Raw genomic sequence first — 24,461 nt, 5'->3', positions numbered from 1 at the left:
CATAAAATGTTTTAAGTCAAAAAAACTAAATCGTAAAAACAAAAAATTTTCCATATTTTACAAAAGTTTGGTGAACTTTCTGATGCTAAGAATTGTTTAAATCCAAATATTCAAAAAGCAATCAGAGCCTGTTTTTTTAAACTCAGTCATATCTGGCTGCATTTATAAATGGCAAAGTTCCAGTAGCATGAAACTAAAGTAGTACAAGGTACAAATGACCCGATAGCAAAGGGAATGAGATATTATATCCAGAGATGTTAGATCAAAAGGCTTAATAGAACTTAAACAGCCAGGTTTAAGGTGTCTATTAAATTATCATCATCTTGCCAAGCTTATTAACTGTATTAGTCCATTTTCACACTGTTGTAAAGAACTGCCTGAGACTGGGTAATTTATAAAGGAAAGAGGTTTAATTGACTCACAGTTCAGCATGGCTGGAGAAGTCTCAGGAAACTTACAATCATGGCAGAAGGCAAGGGGGAAGCAAGGAATCTTCTTCACAAAACAGCAGGAAGGAGAATGAACAAGGGAGTACCTACCAAACATACAAGTATCAGATCGTGTGAGAACTCGCTACCACAAGAACAGCATGGGGGAAACCACTCTCATCATTCAATTACCTCCATCTGGTCTCTGCTTGACACACAGAGATTATGGGTATTACAATTCAAGGTGAGATTTTGAGTGTGGACACAGTCAAACCATATCTTTAACTATAATGGGGTGTCCTACAAACACATTTTCATTCCAGATCTGCAAATTACTGGCCATGTGAACACAGGCACATTACTTTATTTTACTAAATAATATTATCTATTTCACATATAATAATGCATATAGTGCTTATCACAGGACCTGCCAACTAGCCGGCATATCATGTAGGTTATGTTTTACTTTGATATTTAAAACGTTTTAAATGCTTCAACTGACAAATTTTAAAAATATATACTTACTTCTCATTCTCTTTGAACATTTCACAATACATTTGACCCTTCAGCTTTCCTTGAACTTCTCTCCTTCCTTAGCATCTACATCATTGAACTGTATCATCCTTCCACCCACTTTTGTGAATGCTGATATTCATTTCTTTCTTCCATTCTCCCACTGTGGGCTAACCCAAAGAGTAGGCCTTGGCATTCTTTTATCTCATCATACTCTCTCCCCAGCAAGCTCATTCACTGTCATAACTGCCTTAATCACATCTAGGTAGATAACAACTAAATCTGCCTTCATTCCTGTGTCCTTTTATGCCCTCCTTGTGCTTATCCAGCTGGCTCTAGACATTCCAGTGTGACTGTCATGCTATTTGCTATCACTCATCATGACTAAAATGCCAGTCACTGTTGACCCCACTGTAGCCTCTGTAAATCATCATCCAACTTTCCAAACAAACAAAAAAATAAACTCTCAGCTGAAGGAGAAAATGAATTTTTTGGAAAGCTATGTGGGCAGCTCCCAGGATCAGTGGGAGGGCTGGAGAATGAACTTCAGAAAACAGGCAGAAACCAAGGGGAGCCAAAACATAGGCATACCTCACCACAGACCCAGGCTGCTGAAGATGCTGCCCTCATGCCACCACCACCAAACACTATCATAAGTAGGTGTTGGTTGGACTCTCAACTCTGCCACAAAAAATAGTCTCTGACCATCCACCGCCCCTTTTCATCACTTCCTCAAGAACTGAAGTTCCAGATGGGTGTATCCAATGGACCTAGCTTAGGTCACATACCTACTACTATTAGGTCACATACCTAGCCACTGTATGCAGAAGCTTGGAAAGAGATTATCTGCTCCTGAACACACACTCTGGCTCCCATTGGTGGATATAGGCATATTTGTCAGGTTTCTCCAAAAAAAGCAAAATATATCAGATAGATACATAGATAGACAGATTCTACAGAGATGGATATATATGTGGAAATTTAAAAGTCTTAATTTTGCAGTCTACAAGTTGGAGACCCAGGAAAGCCCGTGGTGTAGTTTCAATCTGAGTCCAAGGGACTGATAAACAGGAGCACTGATGGTGCAAGTCCTACCCTGAGGGCAGGAAAAGACTAATATCTCAGCTCAATCAGTCAGGCACAGAGACTGAGACAGCAAATTCTCCCTTCCCCTGCCTTTTTGTTCTTTTCAGGCCCTCAAAAAATTGGATGATGCCCAAACACATTGGGGAGGGCAATCTGCTTTATTCAGTCCCCCAGTTCAAATGTTATTCTCATCCAGAAATACTCTCTATGGCACATCCAGAAATAATGTTCAGCCAATAACCTAGGCACCCTGTGACCCAGTCTAGTTGACACATAAAATTAATAAACACAGTAGGGCTTGAGTATTTGGGTCGTGAGCAGCCAAAACCAATAAATCTTCCTGCACCTTCATATAAAACTAGCTTTCCCTCCTAACCACCTTGTTTTTGTCATTATCCTTAAATCACTCACGTGTTTACCCTCATCATTATCAATTGGTTTTGGGTATTATCAAAACTTTCCTCATGGTATCTTCTTCACTCTAGTCCAATTTCTCATATGCCCATATGACATTTTTCTTTTTTTTTTTTTTTTTTTTTTTTGAGATGGAGTCTCGCTCTGGTACCCAGGCTGGAGTGCAGTGGTGCAATATCGGCTCACTGCAACTTCCACCTCCCGGATTCAAGCAATTCTCCTGCCTCAGCCTCCTGAGTAGCTGGAACGACAGGTGTGTGCCACCACTCCTGGCTAATTTTTTTTTTATTTTTGGTAGAGACGAGGTTTCACCATGTTAGCCAGGATGGTCTCGATCTCCTGACCTCGTGATCCACCCCCCTCAGTCTCCCAAAGTGCTAGAATCTCACAGGCTCCATCTTTTGCTTTTCCCCTAAACATTTGTTGTGAACATTTTCATGGACATTTTCTCATTTAGTAATAGTACCCCCATTTTTTAGATAATTATCTTTTCTTCATTGCATCTAAGACTATTAATCAAGGTGAACTCCAACCTCCAAAAGCAGATCCATGACCCAAGATAAACTATCACACGTTTCCTCTTGAAATACAAATATTGAGCAGACATAATGCAAAATTGCAAATGCTTGTATCTAATTTATTGAAGGTGATGTATTACGGCAATTCTGTAATCTCTCTACCTAGATCCCCGGAGTGCACTTGGTCTTGTGAGAATCTAAGACTGATTTTCTAGGCTTCCCTGATGTGAGTTTCCCCATATTCTTCCCCTCAATAATTTTGATTATTTATTTTTAGAGAGGGTCTCACTCTGTCACCCAGGCTGGAGTGCAGTGGCATAATTACAGCTCACTTCAGCCTTAACCACCCAAAGTCAAGCAATCCACCTACCTCAGCCTTCTAAGTAGCTGGGACCAGGTGCAAGTCAACTTGCCCAGCGAATTTTTTAAATTATTTGTAGAAACAGTGTCTCACTATGTTGCCCGGGCTGGTCTTGAACCACTGGATTCAAATGATCCTCCCACCTTGGCCTCGCAAAGTGCTGGGACTACAGGTATGAGCTACTGCACCCAAGCTTAAAATTACTTTTAAGCTTAAGTTAGCGTTCAATCATAACTCTCTGACTCATAAAGCACTGTTATCAAATTAATTTTCCTGAAATATCTCTTCAATCATATTACTCTTCTCTTCAAAAACTTTCCAAAGCTACCCATAGAACAAGTAAAAGTCTCAAATGTCCATTAATGCCCTCCACATTGTGGTCTCAAACTATGTTATGGGTTGAATTTTTTCCTCCCTCTCCCCCCACCAGAAATTCATATGTTGATGTCCTAACCCCCAGCACCTCAGAATGTGACCTTATTTGAAAGTAGGGTTGTTGCAGATATAATTACTTAAGATGGCTGAGCGCGATGGCACACACCTGTAATCCTGGCACTTTGGGGGCCAAGGCGGGTGGGTCACTTGAGGTCAGGAGTTTAAGACCAGCCTGCCCAGCATGATGAAACCCCGTCTCCACTAAACCCGCAAAAATGAGCTGGGCCTGGTGGTGAACCCCTGTAGTCCCAGCTACTTGGGAGGCTGAGGCAGGAGAATCGCTTGAACCTGGGAGGCGGAGTTTTTGGTGAGCTGAGATCGCACCACTGCACTCCAGCCTGAGTGACAGAGCAAGACTTTATTTCAAATAATAATAATAATTACTTAAGATGAGTTCATACTGGAATAAGGTGGGCCCCTAATCCAATATGACTGTTGTCCTTATAAAAGGAACACCACTTGAAAAGGGACACATACAGAGGGCAAATGATGGGGAGACAAGGAAATGGCAGCTGCAGGAAACGCCAAAGATTGCCAGCAAACCACCAGAAACTAGGACAGAGGCACAAAACAGCTCTCGCTCGCAGCCTGCAGAAAGAACCAATCCTACCAACGACTTGATCTCAGATATCTAGCCTCCAGAATTGTGAGAAAGGAAGTTTCTGTTGTGTAAGCCAGGTAGTTTGTGGTACTTTGTTATGGCAGCCCTAGCCTATAAATACACTATCTTTCTACATCTAGCCCCTGACCACTGTCTTACAAAAATAAATTTTTCCAGTACAATAATGACTCACTAGACCATAATAGACCATTTATGTTTTTACCTCTGTACCTGTTACCATGACATGCCTCTCCATCTTGGCATCTTCACCCCATTGTTTTCTTCAATCTTAATTCTATCCAATCTTCAAGACTCAACTATTGTCCTATATCCTGTATCTTTGTTCTATATTTATTTTCCATCTCAGCCAAGCTTCTTAAAGAAATAATTTATGCTTATGCGTCTACATTCACAAATTCTATGTACCCATCAACCTCCAGCAATGTCTTCTATGCCATCATTCTACGGAAACCACCTTCTCTGATGTCTCAAATATCATTTTTGTTGACAAATCAAATAGATAACTATCTAGTATTCATTTTTCTGGACCTTTCTATTCTATTTGATAATATTTGCTACTTCTTCTGTTATGAACTAAATTGTGTCCACTCCAGAGCACCCCAAATTTATATGTTAAAACTCTAAACTCCAATGTGACTGTATGTGAGGACCACAGAGAGAAGGTGGCCATTTGCAAGCCAGGAAGAGAGCCCTCATCAGAATCCAACCATGCTTGCACCTTAATCTTGGACTTTCAGCCTCTAGACTGTGAGAAAATAAGTGTCTATTTTGCTTAAGTCACCTAGTCTGTGATGTTTTCCTGTGGCAGCCAGAGCAGACAAATGCCTCTTCCTTCTTAAAAGCTTCTTATTCTTTAACTCCCATACTACTACTCTCTTTTGATTTTTCCTCCTACTAGTCTGACCACAGTAACTCAGCTCTCCTTCCTTCCCTCATTGCCCAAATGCTGTTGTTCTCCTGGGGTCTGAATTAGGCTGTCTTCAAAATCTACTCTACACCCTTTCCTTGAATTAGGTCATCCATTCCTCTGATGTTAACTAATAGTTGTATGATAATGAATTCCAAAACTGAGGTTCCTGAACCTCAGATATAATATGCTAGTGCCTATCCCCAGAACCTGGCAGGAGAAAAGCCTGCCCTCTAGTAATTCTGAATTGGCCAATGATGGATGCATGTGATTTCTATTTAGTTCCTACCCTCATGGATGGAAGACATGCTCTAGTTGAAACTGGCAGCGAATAGACAGCTTAAGCCAGAAGGCTGGGAGTCATCCTTGATTCACATAATTTAACAGGTTCTAGGGTTTCTAAGTCCTCAGTATCCTTCAGACGCATCTTGTTCTCTGGAAGCTACACTACCCTAGCCTTATTGAGCTCTTTACATTTTTCTCATTCAGAGCACTGCAACATCTTAACAAGTCTCCTGACTTCCGGGCTGTTCTCTTTAATCCTCTGTCCCTGACGCAGCCACCAAAGTACTCCCTCCAAGATATAAATCTGATCATTTCACTATACCCTAAACAATTTTAGTCTCTCTCCTGTGCCTCTAGAGAGAGCGTGCACACTCCTTAGTATGACATACATGACCGTATGTTATGGGGCCCATGTGCTCCTCTTTGACCTTATTTCTCCTCAATCTCCTCTTCTAGAACTATTTCTAAATGTGAAAACTATGATTTAGGCTCATTGAATTTCCTGATTTCTCTGTATGATCACATTCTCACGATTATTCTGTGCTTTGCACATGGATGTCCCATTATGTGGCATCAGCACAAACACAAACTCTCTTGCACATTTTTGCCGTCTTCTCTGCATCCTTTCCTTTCAGAAACTGCTTTCTCCTCACTTTGTGTGATTTTGGTTAGCATCACTGAAAGTGATACAACCAGTCATTACATTCATCATGAACTTGAATTAAAGCAACACTTTAAATCTGAAATTTTGGAGATAGAGAAGGTAAAGGATACTCCAAGAAGCAATCAGACATATATTCAAAATGTAAGACATTCTATAGGACAAGTGACTAGCTTTTTTTAAGAGGCCAATGACATTTTTAAAAGGTGAAGGAACTGTCTAGATTAAAGGAGACCTAAGAAACATTACATCCAAATACAGTGGGAAAATCTTATTTGTATTAGATGTTAACAGATCATCTGTAAAAGAGGAGGGAGGATGTTAGAAGAATTTGAATATAGACTATATTAAATTTTATAAAGGAATTATTGTTACTCTTGTTAGGCATAATATGGTCTCTTGGATATACAAGAAAATGCCTCCTCTTTTAAAAAGATGCTTCCTGAAATATAGAGGAGAGAAATATCAGGACACTTGGGATTTGCTTTAAAATATTTCGGTGAAGAAAAAAATTGAGAAGCAATATTGGAAATGTTAATACCTGTTAAATTTAGTTAATTGATATATTGATAAATTCAATATACTATTCTTTTTTATTTTTATGTATATTAGAAATTTTTTATAACAAAAAGTTTTTCTTTGGTCTCAATGGGTTTTTTTTGCCTGGAAATTTAGCAAGCTTATTCTAACATTCATATGGCTACATAAAGTTCCATGACTAGTAAAACACCCGGAAAAAGAAAAATAAAGTGCAGGACATTGCTCTATCAAATATCGAAACCTATTGTGAAATTATTTTAATTAAGATAGTAACTTATGAGCATAGAGATAAACAAATTGCTCAATGCGGCAAAATAGAATGCCAAAAAACTAACCCATACATGTATGGAATATTGATATCTGGAGGAGACAACCCTACAAATAATTGAAAGAACAGACCTTTCAATTAATGATGCTGAGACAACTCGTTATCCAAATGGAAAAAAATAAATGTAAAATTAAATCTCTATCTTATGCCATACATAAAGACACTGTATTAGTCTGTTCAGACTGCCATAACAACATACCATAGACTGGGTGGCTTAAACAACAGACATTTTATCATCAAGTTCTGGAGGCTGGAATCCAAGATCAGAATGCCGGCATGATTGGGTTCTGGTGAGGAGGGCTCTCTTCCTGGCTTGCAAATGACTGTCTTCTTGCTGTGTTCTCACGCCTCAGAGAGAGAGAGAAAGCTCTCTGGTGTGTCTTCTTATAAGGATGCTAATCTTATCATGAGGGCCCCACCATCATTATTTTATCCAAACCTAATTATTTATGAAAGGCTCGATCTCCAAATACCATCACACTGGGAGTTAGAGCTTCAACATATACATTTGCAGGTGGAGGATATAAATGCTCTATCTATTACAGACACCATAAATAAAATGAAAATACAAACCAGAAACTATCACAGAGAACAGCAATGCAAATAACTGACAAAGGATTAGTATCCCAGAATATATCAAGAACGTCTCTAAATCAATAAGAAAAAGCCAAATAACTCAGTAGAAAAATGTGAAAAAGATGCCCAGGCACAGTGGCTCACACCTGTAATCCCAGCCCTTTGGGAGGCAGAGGCAGGTGGATCATTTGAGGTCAGGAGTTCGAGACCAGCCTGGCCAATATGGTGAAACCCTGTCTCTACTAAAAATAGAAAAATCAGCTGGGCATGGAGGTGCGTGCCTATAGTCTCAGCTACTTGGGAGGCTGCGGCAGGAGAATCACTTGAACCTGGAAGGTGGAGATTGCAGTAAGCCAAGACTGCACCACTGAAATACAGCCTGGGCAACAGAGCGACACTCCAATTCAAAAAAAAAAAAAAGGAAAAGGAAAAGAAAAATGTGAATGATCAATGCACTGAAAAGAGATCAGTTCAATATATGAAAATGTCTTCAACTCCATTAATAACAGAGACAAGTAAACTACAATAAGTCATGTTATATACCCAGTAGCTTATCAGAGGAGTAAAAATAGAACAGTAATAAGTATTCACAAGAATGCTGTTGGTAGCATTATAATTAGGTGTAATTACTTTAGAAAAAAAGTTGACATTATCTTGTAAAGTTGAACACAATCCAGCAACTTAACTCTTAGGTATATATTCTAGAAAAACCAGGAAACATAGACCAGAATATTCATAGAGGCATAGCTTATAATAGCAAAAATAATGGGTATAACCAAAATGTGCAGTAACAGAAGATTAGATGTAATATATTGACACATTGATTTTAAAAGAAATGAACCAAAGCCATAGGCAACAATAGGAATAAAATGTTAAAAACATAACCTTGAGTGGGAAAAAAGCAGGCCACAGAAGGTTACATAGAGTATGATATTTTATAAAGCTCATAAACAAGGAAAATTGAACAATATATTGTCTAAGGATACCTACAAAAATGGGACTTATTGTTAATACAGACACAAGCAAGGGAAGGATAAATATCAACTTCAGAACAGTTTACCTGGTTGGGATAGAGAAAGGGAGCCCCAGAAAAAAAGAAAAGCATCCTTGAGGAATGCAGATCATTTCTACAGCAATGGTAATACTAATATTCTATTTAAGTTTCATAGTGGACTCAAGGGTGTTCATTTTATAATTATGCATCAAATCTCACATATATATTGCATGCATTTTTTTGTATTTGATGTTACATAATAAAAATTTGAGGAAAATGTTTCCAAATTCTAAAATCAAATAGGTTGGTCTTACACCTTCATTTCTTGCATTTAAAGCATCAATACTTATGGGGTTTATTTTCATGTATCATAGCAAAGTGATTCTTTATGTTTTTTAAATTAATATATTAGTTTTTTATTGCCACATAACATATGTGGCAATAAAAACAAACTTCGCAGCCTAAAACAATATCCGTTTATAAGCCCATAATTTTGTAGGTCAGAAACCCAACCGCAGCGTGACTGAGCTCTCTGCTAACCATCTCACAGAGCTGACATCAATGTGTTGGCTGAGCTGCCTTTCTTTCTGGAGGCTATGGCGAAGAATCCGTTTCCAACTTCATTGAGGTTTTTGGCAGAACTCAGGGCCATGTGGTTGTAGAACCAAGCTTCACATGTACTGGCGTGTTGTCAGCTAGGGGCCACTTTTGCCTCCTGGAGGCTTCAAAGGAGAATCTCCTTTTGGAATCCTGTCCACACTTCAGATCTGCTTCCAGAAAGAGCTTAGTCCCTTTTAAGGCTTATCTGATTAGGTCAGGTCCACCTTAGTAATCTCCCTAGTTTTAAGGTCAACTGATTTGGGACTTAATTACATCTGCAAAATCCCTTCACAGCAGCAGCTAGATTCATCTTTGACTGAATTATTGGAAGAATGTTTGCCCACACCAGGAACCACAAATCTTGAGAGTCATCTTAAAATTCTGCCTACTACATTTGCCTAATGATCAAGCTTGTTTTATTTAATAATTTCTCCCATTGCCACTTTTTTTTAATGTCACTACCATCATACTGTATATGAGTATATATAGTAAGATCCCATTTCTAGGCCATTAGCACTTTTGTATTGATCAGCTTATCTAATTCTTACAGCATTTTCATGTAATAATTTTAACTATAATATTTATGATGTATTTTATTATCTGATATGGCAAGTTTTCCCCAATTCCTTATCCTTTTCCGCGTTTTCAGCTTCTTTGATATTTTATGTTCCCTTCAGTTTAAAAAACTAATAACTAATAAACAATCTTTTGAAATGTTTATTCAAACTATGTATTGTATGGGTTTCTGACAAGAAATTTGACAAAAGTGAAAATTTGATTGCAACTAAATTTGGAAACAATTGACATTTGTATTAAACTGAATTCTTTCTGTTGCTGGTGAAAGAAATCCAAGAAAAACTAACTTAATCTTTGTAAATTATATCAACCATTATCCGGCATACAGTCAAAGTATCTGTTTAATTAATAAGTAAGCTATTTTTTCGGTCTCAACTGAAATCATTTCTCATCAGAGAATCTTTTCCTGACATCTTAAGCTGTAGCTCTCCCATCACTTTTCATTCCATTTTCCCTTTCATTTTCATCACAGCCCTTACCTCTACCTAATATTTTCCCATTTTTTATTTGTTTTTAGTCTGTCACCACCCATTAGAACTTAAGCTCTGTGAACAAAAGAAGACTTGTCCTGTATGTGTTAGACATTTAATAAATGTGGAAAAAATAAAAACAAAGATGTGAGAATTCACTGGAAGGATGCTGAAGTAGTTCACAAAATGAAAATAAATAAATTAACAAAGTAAGGAGTAGAGTAGCTCTGGAGTGCTCAAGGACTGGCCCCAGGAACTTGGTACCTCCAAACGTTGCTGACTTTGTCTTATAACTGCTTATCTCTCTGGGCTTCATTCTCTGCTACCACAGATTTACTTTCCCCAAAACAGTAGAAAACATAGCTGCCAGGCGTCTAAGATTCACATTCCTTCAGTTCCAAGACCTGAAAACTAGTGGAATGTCTCTGCTAGCTTCCAGTTTTTTTAATCCTGAGAAAGTTTCTGAATGTTTCAGTTTGGTCTGAGCACTACCTTTTGGTCCAGTTACTCCTGAAAGAGAAATAAAGTATTGCATTTGGCCCAAGATTGGTTATGCACTCACCTCTGCATCCCTAACAAATTTGTATCTACTGGAGCCTTCCCATCCATGAACATGATGCATCTCTATTTACTTGAGTTTTCTGTTTATTATATCTCAACGAAGTTTTTAGTTTTCTATATATTATACTTTCTTTTTAACATTACTCTTAAGTCTACTTGTATTACTATTGTATATTTCATTTTTCCTTTTCTCAATAATTATCGCTAGCAATAAGGAACATGTACTGAATACTTTCTATACTTTTTCTTGGTTACCTTTCTAAACTCTCTTATTTAGAATGCCATAATAAAATTTATCCTGCTTTCAAAATTACAGAATAATAAATCTGTACCTTCTGCAGTGATTTTGTAAGACTTTGAATAATTATTCTACCTACTTACAGTCGTCTATAAATTGTTTGCACATTAACACTGTCAAAATTTCACAAACTGTAAAGAAAAGGTGACTATAAATGAAAGTGACTTTTTAAAGCAAACATTCAAAAACTGATACTTTAAGTAAGTGACCATCTCCCCAAAGTTGTCACCTTGCAAGTCACAGTAAACACTTAGGGGATATATGTCCAGTTCCTGCTCCCTTTACTAAAGACTTCTCCCAAACCCATACCACTTCACCCAAAGTATTGACCTTTGTATTAGGTCAACTCTTTTGCTCAACCATAGTCAATCAGACCAGAGTTGACACTGAGGCAAAGTATACTACTGAACTCTCTCTACCTGGAATTTGTCATTGAGAACCTGAGACAACTAATACACATCAGTTATTGGTAGGTGCTGAGTTTCTGTACTGAGGTCTGGGACTCCATTTTTTGGTCAGCTGTCTCCTCCCCATCATACCCCCATGCCATATGCATCAAAAAATAGAAAAATTAAACAGGGAGGGGAAACACGTCTACACCAATCCATTCTGGGCTGTATATCAAGTTCCTTGAGATACATCAGTGCACCTATTATAAATAGATACTCAATAAATATTGGTTGAATGAGTGAATAAAGAGTGAATAAATATCATCTTTTCTTCCTACTCTGCTCCATTCCCAGCAAAAAAATTCCATTTTCATGAACTTGACCTTGCTAACACTCTTACCACCCACACTTTGCCATCATCATCTACTTCCAGTCTCTGGGCCACGGTTAGTTTGGCCTATTTGTGCTCTAAGTAAAGACACTACGCCCAGGGAACGTGGAGAATGGAAATCCAGCATGCTTTTTGCTCTCTTGCTGTGAGCCCTGGCATGTGTCCACACAAAGGGAGCATCTCTCCTATTTTACACAGACTCCATGCAAGTTAACAGAGGCCCTTTCTGGACTGGACTTGTTTCTGTTCTTGAGTTTATCCTTTATACTTTGTTATGTGTTGAATTTTGTATGTTTCTGCCACGTTGGAGTAGGGCGTGCCTCATACTAGAGTAGGACCCTGCTCTAATATGACTGGTGTCTTTATAAGAAGAATACAATGTGAAGACAGAGACACGCAGGAGGAATGTCTTGTAATAAACAAAGCAGTTACTGGAGTTACACAACTGCAAGCCAAGGATCTGCAGAGATTCTCAGCAAACCACCAGAAGCTAGGAAGAGGCAAGGTACAGGTTTCAGATGGAGAATGGCCTTATCGATGCCTGCATTTCTGACTGCTAGTCTCTAGAACTGTAGAATAATATGTTATTTTAAACCACCCAGTTTGTGGTTCTTTGTTACGGCAGCCCTAGAAACTAATACACATGCCTGATACTGTCTTTATTTGTCAGGTGAAAAAACAGAAAGAAAAAAACCAAATACCCTGCCCACCACCAACTTAGCAATTACCTTTTCCCCTGTTTCATCCTTTTTTCTCCACTAGTTGAATAAAAGACTGCTACTCCAAGGAAGAAACTACAGTGAATTTAAGGTGGTTCTCTCTACACAACCAGTGAGAGTTGATTGGCACCTGAGCTTGCACAAAAAGCATATTGTGGAATCATTTTTTAAGCTGAAAAATTTGACTATGCAGATTCTGTTGCTACCTACTACATAGAACTATCCTTTCAAAATAAATTCAGAGGTTAGCTACTAATGGCTGTAACAAATACACTTCGGCAAACTTATGCATGGGTTCTAAACTCTCAAAAATAGAATCTTCCTGATACAGGAATAAACCTGAAACATTCCATGACAACAAAAACTTTCTTCACCTGTCTGTAAAAGCTTTCCATGTCTGTATCATAAACATTCAGGGAGAGAAAATAACTAGTTAAAACACTATTTTTGAGGCAAGGTCTCACTCTGTCACTGTGGCTGGAATGCAGTAGTGCAATCATGGCTTACTACAGCCTCATCCTCCCAGGCCCAGGAGACACTCCAACCTCAGCTTCCCAAGAAGCTCTGACCACAGACATGTGCTACCACACCTGGGTAATTTTCTAAATAAAATACAAAAATATTAATGGCCAAAGAAACAATGAGATATATTCAGGCCAAGATGTGAATATAGACCTCTTTGGTCCTCCAACGATAGTCTCATACTGACAGAGGTAGATAGTTCAACAAAGTAAACAAAATGGTAGAACCAAACCATGCCCTTTAGAATGGACATGCCATCACTACAGTTTAAACTTGTATCCATTAACGTCACTGGGATTGCAGAATTACAAAATTCATCACTTAGTAATAAGAAAGCTTTCAGAAAGAACTCAAATCAAGGTTGTTGCAGGCATTACTCAGATGGCCTCATTTCATGAATAGAATTCATACTGCTCACTCAAATTGCTTTTTATTTTTTCTCTTTGCCATGGAGCTTAATCAAAAAAGGAAGTTATTTATTTATTTATTTATTTATTTCAGAGACAGGGTCTCACTGTTTCCCAGGCTGCAGTTCAGTGGCACAATCATAGATCAATGTAGCCTTAAATTCCTGGGCTCAAGTGTTCCTCTCCACTTAAACTCCTGGGCTCAAGAGATGCTTCCCAGCGGCTGGGTGGCATGAGCCACTGTGCCTGACCCTTACTAACACTCTTACCACTCACAATAAGTTATTTTTAATAGAATTTACTATCAAATAATAATTGTTTTTAAATGTTTTAGAAAATTGTTGTACAGATACTTTCTAATTCTAGAATGTTTGCAAATCCAAGCTTAAAGTCAGTAGATGTAATAAAACAAGCACAGAAAAAAATCACCTTTGTGGATGAATTTTTCCATGTATTTTAAGCCACGCTTTCTTTTTGAAGTGAGATGGTTGATAAAAATGTATTTTTTACAGCCTTGACAATGTGAAATAGTTTCCATTTAAGTTTGAAAGCAATTATACTATGAAATCCTAAATTTTTAAGCAAATTATCCTGGTAATATTGAATGGTAATATTTCTTGCTAAAACAATTTTAATCTTCTATGTATTATAAAGATAAAAATTGAATACAGTCACTGAACAACTTTATAAGAGAATGAATACAGAGCAGATAAGGTATACATTCATATATGACTCTGAAACTGTTTGAAATTGTCTCAACTATTTGGGATTTAAAAAAAAAAAAGGATACACATTTTGAAAGTTTCCAGACCCCTCTAAGTGCTCCTTTAAAACAAACAAAAAAAAATTATTTCTTTTTATTCACTTTTTTGTTCATTTACTTATTTATTTGACCATTTATTCAATGTTTGTCTTCTTCGAGGTACTTTTACGTGCTATTGCTTTATTATTTTATCTACATGGACTTTTGTCTTAAACATATGATCTTTAACAATAACCTGTATTTGCCTGGAAAAAATGAAAAAGTAGTATTCCTCCCTGTATTAGTCCTTTCTCACGCTGCTAATAATGATGTACCTGAGACTGGGTAACTTACAGAGGAAAGAGGTTTAATGGACTCACAGTTCCAAATGGCTTGGGGGCCTCACAATCATGGCAGAAGGTGAAAGAGAAGCAAAGGCATGTCTTACATGGTGGCAGGCAAGAGAGTTTGTAGAGGGGAACTCCCATTTATAAAACCATCATATCTCATGAAACTTATTTACTACCACAAGAATAGTATGGGGGAAACTGCTCCCATGATTCAATTATCTCCACCTGGCCCTGTCCTTGACACAGGGGAATTATTATAACTCAAGGTGAGATTTAGGTAGGAACACAGCCAAACCATATCACTCTGCAAAGGAGTCAAGCAAATAATCTAGAGAAAACCATGGTAGTTCACCACAGCCATTGGTAACTGTGTGAGATTATATGATTGGCTCACATTTCTTCCTTCCCTCCCCACAATCCTTGCCAAGGTTCATCATGGGCAGAATAAAAATCCCACTTCATGGACTTTGCCTCAGCTGTGTGACTTGATTTGACCAATGGAATGTTAGCCAATATGATATAAGGAGAGGCTTTAATGTTTCATGTTGTCTTACTTGCCATTATACAATTCTGCCATCTTTCTGATGAGCGCATGCCCTAAGTAGCCATGCAGTAAACCTGACCTGCAACTTGTAGCCACGTCTACCCGAATCTAGAAAACCTTCACAGGTCCATCAAGTTGAGAGAGACAGAGTGAGGACAGAGACAGAAGAGAGAGAGAGAGAAGAAAGAGAGATAGAGAAGAAAGAGAAAGGAGAAAGAGAGAGAGAGAAGAGAGAGAGAGAGAGAGAGAATTAGTTTTGCTGTTATTGTAAGCCACAGAGTTTTGAGAGTTAAGTATTCTATAGCAGAATTGCAGCAATAGCTGACTAATAGTGCCTGAGAGCAAAGCCCTCCACATTCTGGGCCACCAGCTCACCTTAAAGTGTAGATCACTAGTTTAGAAGTTCAGTCTATGAATAGTGTTTCTAACAGTTTTGTATATTACCTCATTGTTAAATATAAAAGGATAACTAAGGGTCACCAATCATTTAACGAAACTGTAAACATGAACATAGAGGATAAGGTAAACAAAGGGAAGGAGATTGAGATACCAGAAGAAACAATTCAGGATGGAGAAATTAACTTAAGACAAATTTGAATTACTATCCTGAGATATACTTTAAAAGAAAATGTAACAGAAATCAAGAATAAGATGCTATGAAAAATGACAGTCTTTGTGTTACAACATACACATGAATACAAAATATTTGTTTAAGTAAAAAAAAAAAAAAAAAAACAGTAGAATAGTTTGGAACATAATCGAATCTTCCACAATGTAGAGAGGATAGAAATGAGAAATATGAAATAAAAGTAAGAAACAGGGAGTGAATCCTGACTGACAGGAGTACAAGAAAGGGAGAAATGGAAAATGGAAGGGAAGAAATTTTCAAAAAAATAATAAAGATAATTTCCCAGAGCAGAAATACTGAGTTGTCAAAATGAAAGATCCTTTTAAATACTCCACATAATGAATGAAGAATGATTTAGCTTGCTACATATCATTATAAAATTTCAGCACATCAAGGATAAAGAAACACTGAGGACTTCCAGATATTTTTTTTAAATGGTTCTTGCTATGGTTCAAATGTGTCTTCCAAAGTTCACGTGTTGGAAACTTAATTTTCCGTGAAACAATATTGAGGGGTGGAGCCTTTAAAAGGTGATTAGGTCATGAGGGCTCTGCTTTCCGAAATGGTTCAGTGTGCTTATCTCAGAGGGGGTTTGTTATAAAAGCCAGTTTGTGCTGCCACCCATCCCTCACTCACCACACACATTCTCTTTCCCACATGATGTCTTTCATCATGGGATGATGCAGCAAGAAGTCCCTGGCAAGACACAAGCCGCTTGACCTTGGACTTCTCAGCCTCCAGAACTGTGAGAAACAAATTTCTGAATTTATTCCAGATACAAAAAAATTAATCAGGCATGAAGGCAGAATTTTAAAATTTTAAACATGAAACCTAAGAAAATTTACTTCTTAGACACCCTTTTCCTGGAAATTTCTGGAGGATATAACCCCACTACATGAAGGAGTAAACCAAGAAAGAGAAGGCATTCACCTGTGGCTCCTATCAGGCACAGTAAGGACAGAAGGTGCTTGTGCCTACCTGCCTAAAAAGTAGCCAGTCCATATTGGAATAGGGAAAAAGAGGACAGCCAGAAGAAGTATCTGGGGAAAGGGGAAATCAGGAGGTTTGCAAGTATCTTTGAAAATGACCTCCAGATTCTGTTAGGATTCATAGCGCAAGGGGACAGCAAGGCTATTGGAAACCTAAAGAAAACAAAAAACAAACTACTTGGCTATTCAGTGAACATAGACATTATACATAGATGACTTTTATTGATTGTTGATTTTCAGACCAACCTATAAATAAAGCATAGAAGATTTAAATATGGTTAGAGAATACATCGTAAATGTTATCAAACTTGATGTGAAAGTACAGAAAATGAAAAGTAGAAACTGAGAGGGTGGAAACGAGTGCTAAAAACCCTCATCTTGAGAAATGGAGAATTAAATATATTGTCTGTGGTTGATGAAAACAGGCAATAAAAGTATATTACACACTTCTAAAATTTTAATCACAGTATGGGTTGACTAAGGCTGCCATATAACAAAGAACTACAAACTGGGTGGCTGAACAACAGAAATTTATTTTCTCACAGTCCTGGAGGCTAGAAGTCTAAGATTGGCAGAGTTGATTTTATTCTGAGTCCTCTCTTCTTGGCTTTCAGATGTCCCTTCTCTCCATGTGTTTTTATATGTTCCCCCATGCGTGTCTGTGTCCTAATCTCCCCTCTTCTTGTAAGGATACCAGTATTGGATTACAGCCCATCCTAATGGCCTCATTTTAACTTAAGCACCTCTTGAAAAGGCCTATCTCCAAATACAGTGACAATCTGAGGTACTAGGGGTTAGAGCTTCAACATGAATTTTGGGGAGGATGCAGCTCAGCCTATAGCAATCACAAATGTGTTTTTAATGTATTAAGATATGCGTATATTAAAAGAGAGGAGGAGGGGAAAATGGATAGCTTGATAATGTCTAACAGTGAAATGAAGAAACGGTGGTAAACTCATATAGTTCAGAGATATGGTACTAATTGAGGGATGCCACACAGAATTGTATAGGTTTTTAAGGGTAAAACTGAATATGGCAGTACTGACTGACCAGAAGAATAGCCTTTTTTTTTTTGAGATGGAGTTTAACTCCTGTCGCCCAGACTGGAGTGCAATGGTGCAATCTTGGCTCACTGCAACCTCTGCCTCCCGGGTTCCAGCGATTCTTTTGCCTCAGCCTCCCAAGTAGCTGGGATTACGGGCACACACCACCACACCTAGCTAATTTTTGTATTTTTAGTAGAGATGGGATTTCACCATGTTGGTCAGGCTAGTCTGAACTCCTGACCTCAGGTGATCCACCCACCTCTGCCTCCTAAAGTGCTGGGATTACAGGTGTGAGCCACTGCACCCAGCCAAGAATAGCTATAGACATGAACAGTTTAAAAAGTTAAAAGTTGTTTGTTCTGGGAAATAGGATGGCGGCTTGAGAAAAGCAAAAACAGACTATTGTTTTTTCATTGTAAACCACTCTGTATGAGTTTACTTTAAAATCATGTGTATATATTACTTTGATTAAAAATATTTTAGACTTCAATTTAGTAAAATAAAGAAATAAATGTTGCATTTCTCCTTTGCCTTCTCCTCGCCCCTGCTCCATTATAGTCATCAGAATAGATAGCGGTAAAGACTTCTAAGTGTTTTCTGTCTCTAGACTCCTCCAACCCATTCTACAACACCCCTAGAGTATTCCGTCTCAAACAAAAATATGGCATGTCACTCCTGCTTAAAATATATCAATGAACCTGCCATCCCCTGTGTGATGTTCTTTACCTTGGGGGATAAGATTTTCCAAGACCCGTCCTTTGCCTACCTCTCCATTCTCTTCACTGATCATTCCATTATTACTACTTTATGTCCTCCAAAATGAACTGTTTGAGGTTTTCTCCACTTGTCATGCTGTATCTGCCTTTAGTCTTACATTTATCTGGCTGAAATTCTGTTTCTTCTTTTAAATTCCAACATCCCTTCTCCTCATCCTAATTGCCTTCTTTCAGCTTATTTCCTTCTTCTCCTCCTTTATTCCAAGTTTAATTGGCTTTAGACAAGCTCATTACAAGGCTTGGTTTTCCTCTCTCTTTTGGTGAACTCTTTTCCTTAGTGTTGATTTTTGTTCTCAAACTACATGTAGTGGCAAAATGGTTGTTGATATGGTTTGTCTGTGTCCCCACCCAAATCTCATCTTGAATTGTAAGCTCCCATAATTCCCACATGTTGTGGGAGAGACCTGGTGAAAGATAATCGTATCATGAGGGCAATTTCCCCCATACTGTTCTCATGGTAGTGAATAAGTCTCACGAGATCTGATGGTTGTATAAGGGCAAACCCTTTTTGCTTGGTTCTCATTCTCTCTTGTCTGCTGCCATGTAAGATGTGCCTGCTGCCTTCCACCATGATTGTGAGGCCTCCCCAACCATGTGGAACTGTAAGTCCATTAAACCTCTTTTTTCTATACAAATTACACAGTCTCAGATATATCTTTATCAACAGCATGAAAATGGACTAATACACTTGTAGCATTGTTAAAAGAAAAGAGGAAGGATCCCTTTCTAAATCTCACTGTGTCTCATTGACCCTGACTAGGTAGCACACATGTGCTTAAGCCAATCTCTATGACCAGGGTGATTAGATGTTCTGATTGGCCAGTCCTGAGCCATCTACTCTAGTTTGCAGTCAGGGGTGGAGTCAATTCCATAGAAAGCAGATAAATTAAGAACAGGAGAGAGGATAGTCTTAAGAAAAAAATAAAACTATTATTTCCAAAAAGAAGGTCTACAGATGCTCTGCAACAAATACTACAGACAAACACCATAAACACAAGAACAAATTCTGTTTACCTCCAAAGACTCAGCACTTGTCATAGTACTTGAACAGCATTGGTGTGAAAATGTTTGTTGAATTTTTATATGTAAAGCTTTGCTTTCTGACAAAAAGATAAGATATGCTTTATGATAAAGTATATATCCTAAATATTGACATTTTAAAATTAAATCACCCAGGTTAAATGAGTGTAAATTGTTTAAGATATGTCTGAAAAATGAACTGAATTTTTATAGTTGGATATAAATTCTAATCATACTAAATTTGCAAAGTAAAATTCTGTCAGATTTTTATATATACTGTAGTTTTCTTTGAACTGAGAAAGTCATGAAAAATCCATACCAAAGTAGTTGACATTTTGGAGGGCTTTTTATCTTTTTATCTTTCATAATACTTGGAACCCTATGCTTTAATTGAAAATTCTGCTTTGGCAATAAGTTTTACATAATTCTCAAAGTGCCAAAATAAACTCTTGGATCAAGGGGTTTATAACAGAAAAAAAAAATCTTTCTTTTTAAATGTAAGGAAAAGTACATCTGAAGATTTATTCTCAAAAGTGAGTGTGTGCAAACCAGACTTCTTTGAGGAATAAAGGTGTGCTAACAAGTATTCTATTGTAGCGTTTGAGAGTCCCCCAACAGCGTGACACAACTATTTCATTAGTGTATGTGGGTAACTTGATTCCTCTCACTCCCTCTATTCTTTGTAGGACCTATTTGGGCAGCCATTTAATGCTAACAAGCCAAATTCTTTCTTCACTTCATCCTGCCAAGTAGTACCATAACTGTCATCAAGACATGATCATCTGTTTCATATTGCTTTTATTCATGCTGAATGAAAGCACCAGAGTGATTTGCCATTTTATTTCAGCTCTTATTCTTGAAAAGTAGAAAACTGAAAAGTAGAAAAGTGGTAAAAGAACACTTCTTTTCGTTCCATTTTCCAAATTATGAGACTGTGAATAACATTGTCCCATGTGGTGAATTGAACCATTTTATTGGAAGAATAAAGATTACTAGAATGAAAAGGGAAGGTTTTTAAGAGGAGAAATTGGTTGAAGGAGGGAGAAAATGAAAACTCTACTTAGTAGTATTTAAGATCTTTCACAGTCCAGAACTGCTCTGCCAAATATAGCCTCTATCCACTGAGATTATGAAATATGGTTAATCCGAGTTGAAATGTACTGTTTCGTGCAATGCATATAAAATTTCAAAGACAGTACAGAAAAATATTGTAAAATATCTCATTTTTAACTTTCATATTGCTTGTTTTTAAATGTTTTAGATATAATGTATTAAATAAAATATATTCTTAAATTTAATTTCTCTTTTACTTTTTAAAGACAGTTACTAGAAAACTTTAAATTCCACATGTGGCTTGCATTTGTGTCTTACATTACGTTTCTGTTGAACAGTACTAGTACACAATTTACATGCCAAGACGCTAGAATGTTCAGAGATGAGATATAAAGAGGTTGAAGTCATATTTAACAAGTATGCTCAATGTGATTTTCTGTTTTGAAAGGCTTCTTTGGGGTAATATTTGTCTTTCTGGTAGAGGTCAGCATAAAATAGGTACTTTTTTTCGATAAAGTTGCCAATTGTTTTTGCCTGTTAGGTAGATATATTCCCTTTTTCTGGTAATAGTGCACTGGTCTTCTCTGAGGAACTCTCTCCCTCCTTGATTTTGAGACCCTGTGGTTTGGCTGAGGCTGGCCCATGATTCTAAAGTTAAATGTGTGACTCAGGCATAACCAGTCAGAATATTCCACTCCCGTGGCCACAATAATTGACTCAAGAAATTGATAAAGTTTGTCAACTGAATCAGTTCTGTGGTTTTGAGTAACTACAGAAAAAGAGGTGCTGCTAATCTGGGGGATTAAGTTTACAACTGCCCATGTACACCTTTTCTAGCACGTGACCTGAAAATGGAAACAACCAAGAGGAGACAAGGAGAAATAGCTTCTGTTTGAATGCCTAGATCCATTCTGTGACTAAAGCTGCCGCTGGGAATTTTTCAGTTTGTTTGTTTGTTTGTTTTGGGGGTGGGGACAGGGTCTTGCTCTATGGCCCAGACTGGAGTGCAGCGGTGCCATCTCGGCTCATTGTAACCTCCACCTCCCCAGTTCAAGCGATTCTCCTGCCTCAGCCTCCTGAGTATCTGGGATTACAGGTGCGTGCCACCACACCCAATTACTTTTTGTGTTTTTGGTAAAGACAAAATTTCATCATGTTGCCCAGGCTGGTCTCGAACTCCTGGGCTCATGCAATCCACCCACCTTGGCTTCCCAAAGTGCTGGGCTAGATTACAGATGTGAGCCACAGTGCCCGGCCAGAATTTTTCAGTTTAATAAGTGATCTTCTTTGATCAAACAAATTTAATTTAATTTCTGACGTTCACTAAGACGTCTAATTAATATATATATAAATTAACAAACAATTGAGAAACAATCACTTTCATACAAGTCAACAAACATTCTTAGTATTTGTATATGTTCAAGTAACCCCGTTGGGTGCTGTTGGAGGAAGGCACAAGGTTTTATACTGTTCACTCATTCATTCATGTATCCATTTAGGAAACACTTGCTGATATTCTTTTGTTCCAGGTACTATCTCAGGCACTGGAGAAGAAAACACAAAAATTAAAGTCACAGATATTGACAATCTTTCTTTTTTCTGAATTACATTAGCAATGTGCCTATTGCTTATTATTCTTGCTCTCCCAAATATTTCAATGTTCAGTTTTCCACAAGTCAAATCTGTTATATAATCTCTGTTTCATTTTGTGCTAGGAAATTCTGTTTGGGATCCTTCCATCACCTTACTTGGTTTTGGACTCATTAATTTCTGCATCTGTTGTCAGCTCTCATCTGTAACTGCCCTTCTTCCCCTTAGGAATTCCTTGACTTTTCTTGCGTTAGATTCCTGTTTCCTAGATCACTATTCCTCTTTGTTATAAGGAAGCATATCCTCTGGTAGTAACATGAAAAGGGATACAGTATTTGTGAGGTCAATGTTTTGAGAACTTGCAAGCCTGAAAAATCAATTTTGTTCCCACAATTGACTGATAGTTTGACAGGTTTCAGAATTCTAGGATGGATATCATTTTCAGTTATAATTTTGAAGACATTGCTCCATTGTTTTCTGTTGAGAAGCCCAATGCTATTCTGATTTTTGATACATTGCACATGATCTATATTTTCCTTTCTGGAAGTTTTTAGAATCTTCTCATAATTTCTAGAGTCCTGAACTTCCATGATTATATGTCTTGAAGTGAAACTACTTAATCTTGAGGCTCATTCCCCTCAGTTCTGGGAACTTTTCTTTATTATTTCTTTGATAATACTCTTTCCTCAGTTTGCTTTTGTCTCTCTTTCTGAAACCCAAGTCAGTCAAACAGTGGGCTTCCTAGGTTGATTGCAAAATTTTCTTATCTCCTATCTTAATATCTTCTTATCTCCTGTCTTCATATTTCTTTAAATACTACTTCAAAGAAATTTCCTCATCTTAATCTCTCAGCACTTTTTTAAAATTTTGTTTTAATTTCACCTGACATATTTTTAATTTCTAAGAGCTCTTTCTTGTTTTCCCATTGTTCTCTCTTTCCATAGCATCTTGTTTCAAAGTAACTCTTTGACAATGCAATATCTTTTCTAATCTTTTTGAAGATGTTAATTATAATTAATTGGAAGTTTTGTTCTATATCTTGCAATATTTCTGTTTTTCTCTGAGTTCCCTTTATCTGTTCGTTTTCGTCTCTCTCTGTCTTGCAAGTTGGATATTTTCCTCAAACGTCAATACATATTTACAAGTAAGGTCCTTAAATGTTTATTGAAAGGTCTGTGGAATGGGTGAGTTTTCTAAGACTTTGAGTTTCTCTTGAGAAGGATCCCCAATTTTTTGCTTAAAGGGATAAATCTGGTTATAGGTGTCCCAAGAACAAGGTGGAGGAATTCAGCAAACTTTGACTTAATAATCTGTGTTCACTCTATAATGTTTGCCCTACCCTTATACTATGCTTGGTGTACTCGAATCCATAATCTTTTGGGTCCAACTTTTCCATGGAGTAAATTTCTTGCAGGTGTTAATATAAAAAATGCCTGGCTACATTACGGTGGAGACAAAGTCTGGAGGAGCAGGTGGTTCTCACAGCTCCTTACATAACATTTAAACTAATCCCTAGGCCTTTAGCTCTGACTCTTACCCTTATTTTCTGCTTTACAATTGTTCTATTTACTGAAAACAATAAAAAAACAGAGATCAGAGGAGACCACTGATAGTCAAAATAGTTATAGAGTTTTGATGTGGTTTGGCCCTGTGTCCCTCACCACCCAAATTTCATCTTGAGTTGTAATCCCCATATGTTGAGGGAGGGACTTGTAATCCTCAGGTGTCAAGAGAGGTAAGTGATTGGATTATGAGGGTGATTTTTTTGTTTGTTTGTTTTGTTTAGATAAAGGAAAGAAGTTTAATTGACTCACAGTTCCACATGGCTGTGAAGGCCTCAGGAAACTTACAATCATGGCAGAAGGCGAATGGGAAGCAAGAACCTTCTTCACATGGGAGCAGGAGAGACGAGAGCTTCTCCTCCTGCTCTTCTTCCTCTTTTGGAAGGAGGAACTTCCAAACACTTATAAAACCATAAGATATCATGAGAACTCACTCATTATGAGACCAGCATGAGGGAAACAGCCCCCATGATCCAATCACCTCCCTCCCTAGACACGTGGGGTTTACAGGTCCCTTCCTCAACACATGGGGATTACAATTTGAGTTGAGATTTGGGTGG

At 37.6% G+C, this 24,461-nt stretch overlaps 1 long non-coding RNA gene across 1 annotated transcript; it reads right to left on the bottom strand.

Moving 5' to 3' along the window:
• Window positions 1-355: 355 nt before the first annotated feature.
• On the bottom strand, window positions 356-24,250 carry LOC116545845. The gene is made up of 3 exons (XR_004266475.1): window positions 24,154-24,250; window positions 11,208-11,210; window positions 356-417 (listed from the first exon to the last, which is right to left on the bottom strand). It is a non-coding gene; the product is annotated as an uncharacterized LOC116545845 (long non-coding RNA).
• Window positions 24,251-24,461: the final 211 nt, after the last annotated feature.

This window comes from Sapajus apella, unplaced genomic scaffold (assembly GCF_009761245.1).
Source record: "Sapajus apella isolate SASKATOON/1434 unplaced genomic scaffold, GSC_monkey_1.0 scaffold5, whole genome shotgun sequence".
Lineage (NCBI taxonomy): Eukaryota > Metazoa > Chordata > Mammalia > Primates > Cebidae > Sapajus > Sapajus apella.
Note: the sequence above shows the minus strand (reverse complement) of the source record. Positions and strands in the feature narration are given on the sequence as shown.